Below are 13160 nucleotides of genomic sequence, written 5' to 3' on the forward strand. Positions count from 1 at the left end.
CCCTGTCACGCGGGGCCTGAAGGAGGGGGAATCCAAGCAGCCCCCGTGGCCCTGTGCAGTGCCCGCGGTCCAACCCCTCTCGTCTGCCCACGGAGCCCCCGTGAAGGCCTCAGCCCCGCGCCCACCGCCCCCACGCGCGGGGAGCCGGGCTCCCGCAAAGGCTCCGCCAGCTCCAGCCTGCGGGCCGCTCCCCTCCCTGGCGCTAGGGGGCGCTGCCACCCCACGACCGTCGCCATGGTCACCGCTGGCGGCGGAGTGGGGTTTACGTAAAGGACGCAGCGTCCCCCGGGGGGCGGAGGCGGCCTTCGCGCCGGCGCCGGCGCCCTGCGGAAGCAGCGTTAGTGAATAGGGGCCTTGGGGAGCCCAGGATGGAGGTGGCGGTCGCAGCGGCCGCGGCGGGCCGAGCCCTGCGGCGGGCGGGAGGTAAGGGGGCCCGGGCCAAGCCCCGGGCGCGGGCGCGGTGCGAGCGGCGTGGCGGGCTGGGCAATGTCCACTGCGCGTGGTGGCCGGTTCGACGGGTCCGCGGGCGGAGGTGCGGCTGCCACGCGCGCCTGTGGCAGGTGTGAGGTCCGCGGAGCCCTGGGCCACCGGCGTGGGGATGATGACACGCGTGGCACGGGCGTGGGAAACGTGGATCCAGCACGGGCAGCGTGATTTTTCCCGGCGAGGGTATCAGAAGACTCACCCCCGCCTTGGTGTGGCGGTGGCCGCCCAGGTGTGAGGAGGGTGCACCCTCTGTACAGGAGGGTAATGCACGCAGCTGGTGCGGGGTGGGTGGCCAGCTGGTGCTGGGCCATGGTGGTGCGGTGGGCATGGGTATGAGGAAGTGCTGCCATTGCTCGGATCTTGGGATGGTTCTGGCCTTGGGCTTGACATGGTTTGGAATGATGATCCTGGGGGCTTGAAGAATCAGTGTCCTGGGCATGACCAGTAGCTCTGGCCCAGCTGTGAGAAAAGGCCTTGGCTTAGCGCAGTGCCCTGGAATGACTAGCACTGGGAGGGGAGACTTGGTGACCCTCAGACCCTGGTAAATAGGAGGGTAAATACCCACCTTTACAGGGAGATCAGGAGGCGCAATGCCTCTGTTACGGGGCTCAGTTTTAATGCCTGTTGGGTATGCTGGCCTGGGGGCAGAAGGCTGGAAGAAGGTTGATGTTCTTTATAATGGACAAGAAAGAGAGACACCATGGGATTCATCTACCATGAGATTCTTGATTGCTGCCCCAGGTAGAGCTCTGCCTTGTTATGAACCTGTACCTGGCTCATGGTAACTTCTCACTTTGGGGAAGATGGGAGAATAGGCCGTTCTCACTGGTGGCCCTTGTTTCTGACTGTATGAGAATCAGCAGGGTGCAGAGAAGTGGCTCATGTCTGTAGGTCAGGGGGCCATGTGGCTCACCATCTATCTGTCATCTCTGGGCCCTTTCTTTTCATTGAGTTGATGGGGCTGCTACTGGGTTTCTGGGAATTGTCTCCTTGTGGTCCAGAGGACCTTTTGAGGACAGTGTGGAAGATGGTTCTGTGGCTACTGGGAGTGTTTCGGGATGGCATCTGTCCTCACCAGTCTTCTGAGAAGCTTTGGGGTGAAAGCCCTCTCTCTCTCTTTCTCTCCCTCCTTCCTTACCTCCCTCCCTCCCTCCCTCCGCTCCTCCCAGTGCTATATGCTACTTCACAGAGTTTGCAGACCCCTAGAGAAGTCTTGGGATGTTGGAGAAGACTTCAGGATGTTATGAGTTTCTTGGGGGAAGGCATGGAGGTAGAAGCAAAAAGCTGAGCTTTTCGTGGGGAGGGTGTTTCTTTGCCAACATGGGTGATTGGAGAAGCCTGCCTCATCTGCGGGAACTGACCTGAGTTCCCTAAAGCTGGAGTATCATTCATTGTATTTAGAGCCAGATGACTCAAATTCCAGTCTTGGCTGTGTGACCTTGAGCAGGTGTTGTTACCTCTAAGAGCCACTTTACACTGTGGTCCCGGTGGTCCCAGAGAATGAAAGGAGATGTTGCACATGGAGGCTTCTATAATAAGCAGTGAAAGGCTATACAAAGGTCAGGGATTCTCATCAGGTAAAGAGACCAGGGCAAGAGACAAGGGTGGTCAGAAATGGAGGCATGGAATGTGTTTGTGAAGGAAGAGAACCAAAGGCCAAGAGCTTGTCATAGGGAATTAGAGGCCAGAGTATACATGCTCCTGGTGGGGGGATGTGGGGTCTGTTGACACTGTGAGTCAGCTGCTGAGCTGGAACCAGGCCCCAGGTCTCCTGAGGACGGTTCTGGACATGGCCGTGACAGTTTTCGGAGTTCTGCAGGAGTGGCCCAAACAGGAGGAAGCCCTTTGCTTGGGCTGCAGACACACCTCATTATCTGGGAAGGTCTGGGAGGTGCTGTGGTTGACAGATCTAGGGTACCTGTGTGGGAGGGAGACTCAGAAAGTGTATTTTCTCTTGAGAATTTTCCTTGTTTCTGAGAATGGGAGTGGGGAGCGTTATGTCAGCATTCTGGAGGCCATGGCCTAAAGAAAGTGAACTGGGTCAGGGTGTCTACTAAGTGGGCTCAGAGCAGGTGGTCCTGTGGGGGAGGCTGAGACTGTATGGCGGGGGATGGGATACAGTGAATGATGCCCTAGACACATGGAGGAGGAAAAGAGCCCATGAGCATCCTTAAGGGGTACTCCAAGGCTGAATAAATATGATGAGAAGTCCCAAGACATCTGTCCTGATATGAGTCCACTTCTGGCTAAACACCCCTTCCAGATGGGGAAGGTGAGGGAAGCTGTAAGTTGCTTTGTTTTTTACCTTTTTCTCTTGCATCCCTGAGAGTGTCTGCTATGGCCAACAATTCATTGCAAAAGCTTGATCCCTGAGACACAAAAGTTTTTTTGCCTCATGTCCAGGCTGCAGTGTTGAACCATAAATAAAAGGTGTGGTGAGCTGACTTTTCCATGCTGGGGGATTCACCCTGCCTCAGTAGCTGCCACTTAGACATAGCCTGGTGTGGTGAGTGTTTTCTTGGCAGTTCCCAGGTTGGCATGAGGGGCGTCCAGGCCATCCGCATGCTCCCTGCAGTGCCTTTCTACCTCCCAGGAGGAAGTGCTTGGCACTTCACCTCCTGCCTGGAAAGCGCTCTGTAGAACAGATCCATTAAGGAGGAAGCCTTCAGCCTCTCTGCTGTGAATATTCAACCCTTAGGTCCCCTCAGCTCACCCTCCACACCTCTGCCCGCCCCGTGTGTTCTGATCTGTGGCTCAGCCTTATGGTTTGGGGCTCCAGGGTCCTTTCCAGCCACCCCTTACCATCTGCTTGGGATCCTGGGACTCTGCACAGTGGAACTGGGCAGCAGGTGGAGTAGATCAGAAATTGCTGAGAGGAGGAGCTGGCCTCTGTTCCCCCAAAGCAGAGCTGAGCTGTCCTTGCTGTCCCCAGGGTTTGAGAATAGTAGGGAGCTTCACCAGGTCACCAGCTTGGTCATTGTGCAGACAAGCTGATTTTTGACCAATTCAGCGGAGGCAGGGGTCTAGTAACAGAAGTAGACATTGAGGGCAAGCCGCCCTTTGGAGCTGAGGTTTTCAGCTCTAGTCTTCAGTCTTACTCCCATTTTCTTTGTTCGTGTTTCTCTAAAAGTTGCTTTACTCAGCTCCTGGCATCCTTTCCTTCCCTGGCCGCTCCGTAAGTCACAATGCCCAGCTACTCTGCTTGAGGGGTGCCAGGGAAACCGGCATTACTGACCAGAGGTTATCGACCAGAGGAAGGATTCCCAGGTGAGCCTGCGGCAGCTAACAGTGTGGCCTGCTTCTGCAAACCACTCTGCCCCTGGTCTTCTCCCTCTTTCCAGTATAGAGCGGGGAAGGTCTGCGTTCATCACCTGTTGGGCCAGCACTCTATCTGAGTTCAATTTCTCACCAGAATATCTTAACATCAGACTGGGCAACTAGCGCTTGGGGAAGTATCAATGAGTGTGTGGTCAGGGGAAGATAAATCTTTCAGAACCGCGGAGTCCAGGACATCTGAGGATGTGGTTACCAGCGGGCAGGGCTGAAAAATGTCTATCTTGATTCTCTTTTTCCTTACTGATACCTCTTTGAACTGGGTTGAATGGGGACATGTCTGTGTGTGCATGGCTTTCCAAGACAGGGAGCTGACTCTTGGTGGGGAGCACTTTGCTGCTCAGGAGCCCAGGAGAGATGATGAGCTGGGGAGCAGGTGTGGCTAAGGGTGAAGGTGTGGTTTTCATGAGGTGGTTCGCAGGTTGTGGTTGAGGAAAGCAGGCCAGGGCTGTTCCCACCACAGGGCTGCTCAGAGAGTACACATGTGTGGAGCCACGTGTGCCTGCAAGTGTGTCTGTGGGAAGTGAGGGTTGAGGGGGTGTGAGCGGCTGGTGGCGTGGGAATTTGTGGGCTCTGGTGTCTGGCTGGCCTGGTGTCAGTGGGTGTGTGGAGTGGAGCTTTGCAGCAGGAAGGAGCAGTGGAACCCGACCGGGAAAGCCTTCCAGATCGGGCAGTCTCGGGGTAGGGGGGTGGTCTTCATGCTTCCTGTGATGTTGTTTGCTGAGGAGCCCTTCTGTTTTCTCAATATTCTTTTGAAAGAGCCTCGCTCTCAAAGTCCTATATTCACGTGACCTGGGAATTTCGGGGGGGGGGGGGGCGTGATTCACGCCTGCCTCCCACCTCTTCCTCCAGTACCTAGAAGTCCAATGGGGACAGTCCAGATAGTATCATAGCCTGAGGATACTGTGACTCTAGATGCTGAGGATGGCTAGATCTAGATTTCGGTACTGGTACTTTTCCACACCTCAGTTTCCTTATCTGTAAGATAGGGCCAGCGAACCTCTCACCAAGCAGAGCTGTAAGAATTTCACCCTCTAATGCCCGAGGAGAGTAGAGCAAGACAGGAGCCATGGAGCTTTCACACAGTCAGGATTTTTGCTCTCTAGTCAATCTATCCCACCAAAAAGTGTGACATCCTGATCTGAATAGATTAGAACCAGGGAGGGATTGCAGGTTCCAATACTTGATAAGGAGACAGCAGGGCCATCATGTCCTGGAGGAGCCTCTTAGTAACATCACCTCTAAGGATGCCTCTGTTGGGTACAGTGCTAGTTACTTCTTAAGAACCGGCTGTGGGTTGGGGTCAAAGAGGGTCATGAAGACAAGTTGGGCACACTAGAGAGGAAGGTGTCGATTCTGCCCTCAAGGGGTTTGAATTTCCAGAAGTGGTGCTTCAGGAGGTTAAATGAGGGGAAGTAATTGGAATGCTGTGATTAAAAGAGATTTGAATGGCCTTGGCTCTTAACCCAGGCCCTTAGGACCAGTGGGAGGATAGACCACAGTCGTGGATGTGGCTGGGAAGGCCAGCATGGGGCACAAGCCAGAAGCAACTAGAAGCAATGAAAGCCGTGATTGGAAAGGTAGGGAGGAGCTAGGTCCCCAGGACCACAAAGGTAGACCCAGGAAGCCTTTCTCCACGTTCCACTGAACTGCACTCTATCTAGACAGCCCTAAGAATGTATATGGCTCCTTTTGCTTACCCTTGCCTCCTGAGGAGTAGAGAACTAGTGATGTAACATTTGCTGAGCAGAGATGCCAGCACCAGGCTAAGCATCCTCTGTTCCTTAGTTCATTTCGTCCTCAGCACCCCAGGGGCAGGTGGTATCTATGTAAAACATAGAAATGTCCTGAGTAAGGATCTGGGGCCTTGGGCCACCACTCTGGAAGAGGCATGTGGAACAGGTACCAGGGCTACTGATGGACGAGAACATAGAAGACTCAGAGCAGAAAGCTGGAGCAAAGTACTGGCTACCCTGAGAAGCTAAGTGAAGATGTGAAACTTGATGGAATATGGAGGGGAAGCAGAAGCCACAAGCTCTGTGGGTTTGGTCTCCAGAAGATGGGCATGAGGAAGGGGCAGGAGGCAGGTGGAGAGCCTGCACAGGGCCTGGAGTCTCTTTCCCTTGTGACTTTGAGATGGTGGGTCCCAGCAGGGTGGCACCAGGCCAGAGTGTAATCTAGAGGCTTTCAAGGATCCCCATAAGGTTGTTGACACTGTCCTCAAGGTTGTCCTTGTCTCTGAGGCCCACGGAGGGCTTCTGCTATTCCTAGTACTTACTTCTAGGCATTTTTTTAAAAATAATTTTCTCACCAAATTACCCCTTGAAATTTCGCCTGCCTGAGTTCAGCCCAGGAGGTTACTATTCTGGGAAGTTTCATCAAAATCCTTCCAGCGTTGGAGAGTTCTCCAAGCTGGGGGCTGGGTGGGAGAACAGGGCTTCTCTGCACTTGTGTTTGGGGGCGCTGTTTCCGAGAAGCATACCCTCACCTGGAGGTCTTCCTGGCCAAGGAGCTGCTATGTCTCTTTGGGGCCTGGGGAAGGTGGCCTTGGCTGTGGAAGCTGAGATAGGAGTCCCGTGCTAATTCATCCCCAGTAGGCTCTTGTCACGGTCTCTCATGGAGCCATTTAATTAATTTATGATTGATGTTCCTGGACTCACTTGTGGTTAATTCATTATTGATGTTCCTTCATTATGTACCATACACTCTGCACCTCCCCCTCGTGGCTGCCCTGACGGACAGGCCATGTCAGGGGTGGGCTCCATGGACTGTAATTTTATCCCTCTGGGGACAGGGCCCTCCACTTGACTTTTTCCAATCCTGGTATATTTGAGGTCTTGGAGGATATCAGTGTGTGTGTGCAGGGGAGGGGGGGCTTTGCTATGTCACAAAATAACAGTAAGGAGTGGGTGTGGTGGTATACAGCTGGAATCTCAGCATTTCAGGAGGCAGAGGCAGGAGGATCATTGCAAGTTTGAGATGAGCCTGGTCTACATGGCAAGATTTAGGGTAGCTGGGGTTATGTAGATAGACTCTACCTCAAAGCAACAACATCAGTAATAATAATAACTAACTTTCATCTTGTGAATGCCAACTTGAGAAATAGAGTATCATGTTTATTACTTGAATGGCATTCCTTTCACTCCTCCATCTCTGTAAGCTCCATCTTACTAAAGGCTCAGGGATACACAGGCAGCCAGATCAGGAACCAGGGTTTGAACAGGTTGAGTTCATTGTCATGTCCCAGCCCTGCCTCTCTTCCAGGCTCCACACAAGCCTCTTCCTACAGGAAACCTTTCTCCATGCTCCACTGAATTGCACTCTATCTAGACAGCCCTAAGAATGTACATGGCTCCCTTTGCCTACCCTTGCTTCCTGAGTAGTAGAGAACTAGTGATGTAACATTTGCTGAGCAGAGATGCCAGCACCAGGCTAAGCATCCTCTGTTCCTTAGTTCATTTCGTCCTCAGCACCCCAGGGGCAGGTGGCATGAACCCTTTTTATAGATGATGTTTAGAAACTCGCTAAAGGTCACTCATTCAGCTGCTGGATTTGAGGGTGTTTACGTCTCCCTGGGACTCCTCCACCCTATCACCTGTGTCAGGCCCCTCCTTTGCTGTGAGGACCAGGAGTGCCGATTTCCATAGAGTGGGTACTTTTAGAGAACAACGTGTGCTGGGTTGGGCCTGCATTCTGTTCCTCTCTGCCGGGCATCTATGCATAAGTTACTTGTCGGTTCTGAGCTTCGTTTTCCCTGTTTTCAGGCCAGTAGTCAGGATATTCATCCTGGATGCCCTATGTTTAAAGGTGATGCTGGGTGGGAAGGGACCTTGGGAAGACAATGTGCTAAACAAAGGTTAGGATTACCTGTGAGGTCCTTGGCATGCAGACCAATAGTGCTTAAGGCTGGACACACGAACTCAGGCTGGAGTATGTATACCCACCCTCCAAGCCACCTAGACAGGCTTTGAGAGAATCCTGTGGCTTGCCAGCTGCCAGGAACTTCAGAACCCTGTGGTTCCAGGAAAGGGGCAGGGAGTCCTGAGAGAGTCATTAGTATTGGCTTAGGTTTACTGGTTGCCTGAGAAGTACCCGGGCCCTGGTCGTATGAAGTGTAGAGGGCTCTCCAGGATTCTGGGCCCCATTTCCCCTCAGTTCCCATGTGCATCCTAACTAGGTCAATTCAGGCTGGGTTTAGTAAGGGAGAGAGATAGTTTGCCAAGCAGCTACCTAGATCTCTTCCACCCCACCCCCTAAAACAGCAGAAGTCTGGGAAAGAGGTGAGCCTTGCATCCCGGAAGCAGGACACCGCCAGACTCTCCGTGGCAGGGTTCCCAGGGCGTCAGCTAGGAATCCCCTGCTTTCTCATCAGCTCTCACCAGCGCCCATCAGCTCAGCGCCTGGCAGGGGTTCTCTCAGGAGGGCCACAGGGCTCTATGTGGGTCTGTGCGGATCCTCCCAGGGCCCCAGAACAGAGGACAGAGCAGAGGACTGACTTGTGGGTGGGGGCAAGGCAGGCCTGGCACCGCTTGTTGGAAATCTGCGGCCATGCTGCCGTTAGGTGACGATTCGTTTCACTTCCCAAGTTTCCGCCTTCTGCATGCTGGGATTACATCAGGCTCCCCTGGCACGCCCTGTAGCCTACTCCCACTTCTCGCAGCTCTTCCACTGTCCTGGGACAGCTGCCCTGCTGCAGTTTCTCTGCAGGCTACAGAATGGCTGAGCAGCCTTAGGCTGGTAGCTGAGGGGACAGTTCCAGCCTTTGCAGCCTTGGCTGCAGGGGCCTGGAACCCGCAGTGCCCTGTCTGCTTCTTCCTCTTCAGAGACTGCCTGTCACCAAGAGCGTGCCACCCCTGAGTACCTCTGACTGCTCCTGGTTTATCCTCTCTGTTTTTAAACAACACAGGGCTCTATGTAACGACAGGGCTTCACTGTAGTATAGTGCTACTTGGGCAGGTCATGTGACCTTTTGGTTTCCTCTCCCAAATAGGGGTAGGGGACTCTGCTGGAATGTGACACATAGGTATCAAATGACACCCATATAGGAATTCCTCCCCAGAGCCCGGAATGACAGATGTCCAATGCTGGTTAAGCATAGTCGTCAGTAACTTCCATGACTATTTCTCTCTGTTGTTCTAGTAGCCAAGGCTAGTGCCAAGACCCTCTTTTTCCCAGTGCTATGCCTCCTCTGAAGCTAGATGACCCAAACCCTTCCTCAGTGCAAGCCACACCTCTTGGGCATCCCTCCCTGCCAGCATCTGGCCCTCTTCTCCAAGTTGGCACTGTTTTCGCTGGTCCTCCTCTGGCGTCTCACTCTGTTCACATCCCAGCCTGCTCTGAAGCTGGCCTTCCCAACCCCCAGCTCCTTTTGGTTCCTCTCCTATTTTGGTTTGCTTCCCACTGGCACCCCTTCCATCCGGCTCTTGCCTTTGTCTAACGTTCCTCTCCTGAGGCCTTTGGGGAAGGCAGCTTCTCTCAGCTCCTGTAAGCAAAGCTATGTGGCCCCCCAGCCACCTTGGGGCTGTAGGATGATGAATGATGGGCCTGCAAACCAGATTGGGCTCCACAGCGCGGCCTGCCTCTGACAGCCTCTACAGAGGCTCCACAGCATGACCTACCTGTGACAACCTCTACAATGACTGGAGAATGAAGTGATCCCAATCTGTAGGTACCAGAGCATGCCCCTTGAGGCTTGAAGTCCCAGGCAGAAGTCCCCTTCGGTTATAAAGATATGAAGGAGAAGGCCAGGAGAGCCAAGTAAGCCTGGGAACACCAGCCATGGAGACTCTTCCCTCTTTCTGAGCCAAGGAATTCTCAAGGGTCCTTTCAGTTTTCATCAGACTGTTGATAAAAAGGTCATTGTCGAGCTGAGCTCCTACTGTGTGCTGGACTTCTGTGTGGAGCTGGGAGGCATAAGAGGAAAGATTCCTCCTGGTTCTGTTAGTGGCTGACACATGACATTGTAGCTCTTAACAGCAGCTACAACACATACTCCCTGGGGTCTCCTTCCAGACCCAGTTCAAAGGACTCCAACCTCAGGGTCACATTTAATGCAGAGTATTGGCAGCTTCTCTGTTGTGGACACTTATCCCCTTTGCACTCAAGACTGTCCCATGGCACCTAGGAGGAACGCTGAGTGTTCCACAGCCAAGGAGAGAGCAGAACCTCAGCTTCCTTGATTGTGCAGGAAATCTGTTGGAAGCCACACCCCTGCTGCCTTGTCTGTCTGGCCCCTACTTTCAGGGTGTCGATCCTTCTCGAGGCCTTCGTCTCCCACTGGGGACTTTGTAAACCAGAGGGTAGCCATCCTCCTTTTGGATACCCCACTGCTGAGAAGACGATCTCCTCCACTCCCCGGAAGCCCAGCTCTGTTCCCGTGTGTTGGCTGATTGTCATCTGTAGCTGCCTTGTTGCTCGGCTTCCCAGCCCTGTCCTCCTCAGACCCCACACCTCCCTGGCCCTGGCAACGCCTTTCAGCCTCACACAGGACGGTTCCTGTCACCCCGCATGCCCCCTGCCAGTGCTGTTGAACTGTTGCAGATTGTTCTCCCTGCTGCCTGCCTGCTATACTATGCGGTTTAATAAACAGGCTAATGGAGGCTCTGGGCACCTCAGGAGCCGCCTTCTCTGTTTCTTGGTCCCTTCAGAGAGCCTGCCCCCTCCCTTCCCCAGGTGAACCCCATTCAGCAGGCTTCTGGAGCGGTAACTAAGCTGGGCGCCCAGCCCACCACCTGCTCAGTACTTTATAAAAGTTTAACCTTAATGGTGTAATGAACTCCCATCATAAAGCAGCTGGAGCAGTGCATCCTGGGATGTATAAATTATAGGAGCCCTCTGAAGTTGTAATTGGAAATGGCAGCAACTGGAATGTTGAAAGAAGCCGGCCTCACTGGGCTGAGCACAGCTATTCTCTACTTCCTTTCAAAAGGCACACAGAACTGGGTCTGGCTGCGAAGAAAGAATGTCCTCAGACCAAACTGAGCTCCTGGTTCCTCCGCCCCAGATCCTACTTCCTGTCCCCAGCTGTGTCTACAGAGACTGAAAGCTTGGGAGGCAGGACATCCACCCTGGCTCTGAGCTGCAGACTGCAGGCTCTGAGCTGCAGACTGTGGGCCAGGAGGAACCGGGGCTCCAGACAGACAGTGGGGGCCAGCTACAGACAGCTCTGCGGGCCGGGGAGGGCTGCGGAGCCATTGATTTGACTTCCCCTCTGCTGCCATGACCCTGGCTTATAACTGGGCCGCAGCCTGATCTGAGAAGTGCGACTGGAACTCCCTGGGGAGTAGTGAGTGCTCTGATGTGGGGTTCCTGCTGCAGCTTCTGGGTCCTTTCCCAGTCATTTAGCTGTAGCTGAAGTTCCTGCCTGTAGAATGGGCATGATTGGACCCCCAAGAACAGTAGGAGGGAAACACAGGATCACTCGCTGGTTGCTTGTCCAGGAGTGGGTGTGGTGCTGCTGTGACACTCACATGTCATGTGGGCAGCTTGCTGATGTAGGCTCTAGCTCAGGCCACATGGACCCAGATCTGCATTTCTAATAAGCTGAGTTTCTGACTTGCAGTGGACTGCAGCTGGTCCATGTACGTGGTTTGAGTGGCCAAGGCACAGGGTGTGACCCTTAGTGAGTGTGACGATCTGTCTCTACACTGCCCAGTACTCACACAGGTCCTTGAGTTGGTACTTCTCAGCACCGCTCATCTGACTTCTCTGAGATGGAACCCAGAATCCAGCAGGACCTGACAATGGATGTTTAGTTTCTGCATGCTTAGATGGCAGCCCTACGGGGGCCCACTCTCTAAATCAGGGCTCCTCTCAACACATTCTGGGGCCCCACCTTCCACTCACTGATTCAGAATTGCTGGGTGGGGAAGTGGGAAGGGGACTGAGAATTTGCATTTATCAGTCAGCACTGCTATTTCCCTTTGCACATCTCTGGGAATCACTCACGACCCTAGAGCTGTGTGAAGGGCAGAACCCTAGCTCCTCAAACTCAAGAGAGCAGAAAAGCTTCACCTGCCAAAAAGACAGGTTCTAGCATTGTCATGTCGCCAAAGCCTGGAGCCCAGAGGTGTATTTGCTAGGCTTGCTTCAGCGGTTTCCTCACAGCAGAGGGAAACTGAGGGACTGGGTGAATAAGCTCCAGAAATTCCGCTGTGTGGAGGAGAGGTGGTAAAAACCATTTGATGAGCAGAGTCCCCTTTCTCTAGTTCCCTGAAGAGAAGTGGCAGATGCAGAGTGGCCCTGTGCATTTGTTACTTTGCTCATCAATTCTTTAAAATACTGGACAAAGACATCTCAGGGAAGGAAGAGTTCATTCTGGCTCATCGTTCAAGTCCATTATGTCAGGGAAGTCATGGCAGCAAAGGCCTGAGGCAGCTGGTCACACAGTACCCACAGTCAGGAAACAGAGAGAATCAGATAGATCCTGGTGCTCTACCTACTGTCTCCTTTTATTTAGTGACTCCAGTCTGTGGAACAATGGCACCCCCAGTTAGAGTGGGTCTTCCACCTCAGTTAACCCAAGCTCCAAACTCTCTCTCGGGCATGCCCAGGTCTGCCTCCTAGGTGATTCTGTCAGCAGGAACCACCACACACTGTATTTGGACAGAAAAAACAAAGGACTAGATGGTTGTTCATAGTTAATTTTCCTAGTGGAATCGGGGGCGGCTTCTGGTTCTTTTATTGTTAGTGGTGGTGGTTTCTGTTTTCCATAGAGAACGTAATTTCATAGTAAGGAGGAAAATGTGACATAAACATGTTTGGTCCGGGGTCCCTGGGACACAGAAGACTCACTCAGCATGAGACAATGGGCCTCCTTGGCTAGTGGAAGATTCATCTGCCAGGACTGTGGCACTCTGGCCGAGGTAACCTTGTCCAGTCCCCTCACCTTCTCCAGGTCCTGGTGCTCCTTGTCTGTCACATTGATCTATTTCTTCTCTCTGTTTCTGTTTCCTCTGGTGAAGATACCTGTCTGCTGCACAGGAGGAAAGTGTGGGGAGAGAGAGCCAGAAGCCCCCTCACACACGACAGTTCATTCTCCATCAGGATGTGCCACCTAGGTGCCCAAACACAAACTCCAGAATCTAGGCTCATAGAACAGCATGCCAAGGCAGTAATGGTTGACTAAATGAGACTTGAGTGGCATTTCTGACAGGGCAAAACCCAAAGCTGTGTGTCCTTGGCCGGGCCAGGGTACCTCCCTGGGCTTTGGGCCCTTGTCTGTAGACTGTGAGGATGGAGAGGCCTGAACTCTAACTCTGGCACTTCTAGCTCTGCTCTGGTCTGTGATGAGTTGTTGCCTTCCCATTCCTACTCTACTGTCTGGTCTTCTGAGCAGCTTA

General features: G+C 53.3%; 1 protein-coding gene across 1 annotated transcript in view; it reads left to right on the top strand.

Moving 5' to 3' along the window:
• Positions 1-289: 289 nt before the first annotated feature.
• The window catches only part of Dagla (diacylglycerol lipase alpha), a 58455-nt gene continuing 45584 nt past the window's right edge, over positions 290-13160 (top strand). The window contains exon 1 of the mRNA XM_052761738.1: positions 290-423. The gene's annotated coding sequence lies outside the window, so the exon portion shown is untranslated. The remainder of the gene's footprint in view (positions 424-13160) is intronic.

The sequence above is a fragment of the Peromyscus californicus genome, unplaced genomic scaffold (assembly GCF_007827085.1).
Source record: "Peromyscus californicus insignis strain IS unplaced genomic scaffold, ASM782708v3 Scaffold_4__1_contigs__length_199733344, whole genome shotgun sequence".
Lineage (NCBI taxonomy): Eukaryota > Metazoa > Chordata > Mammalia > Rodentia > Cricetidae > Peromyscus > Peromyscus californicus.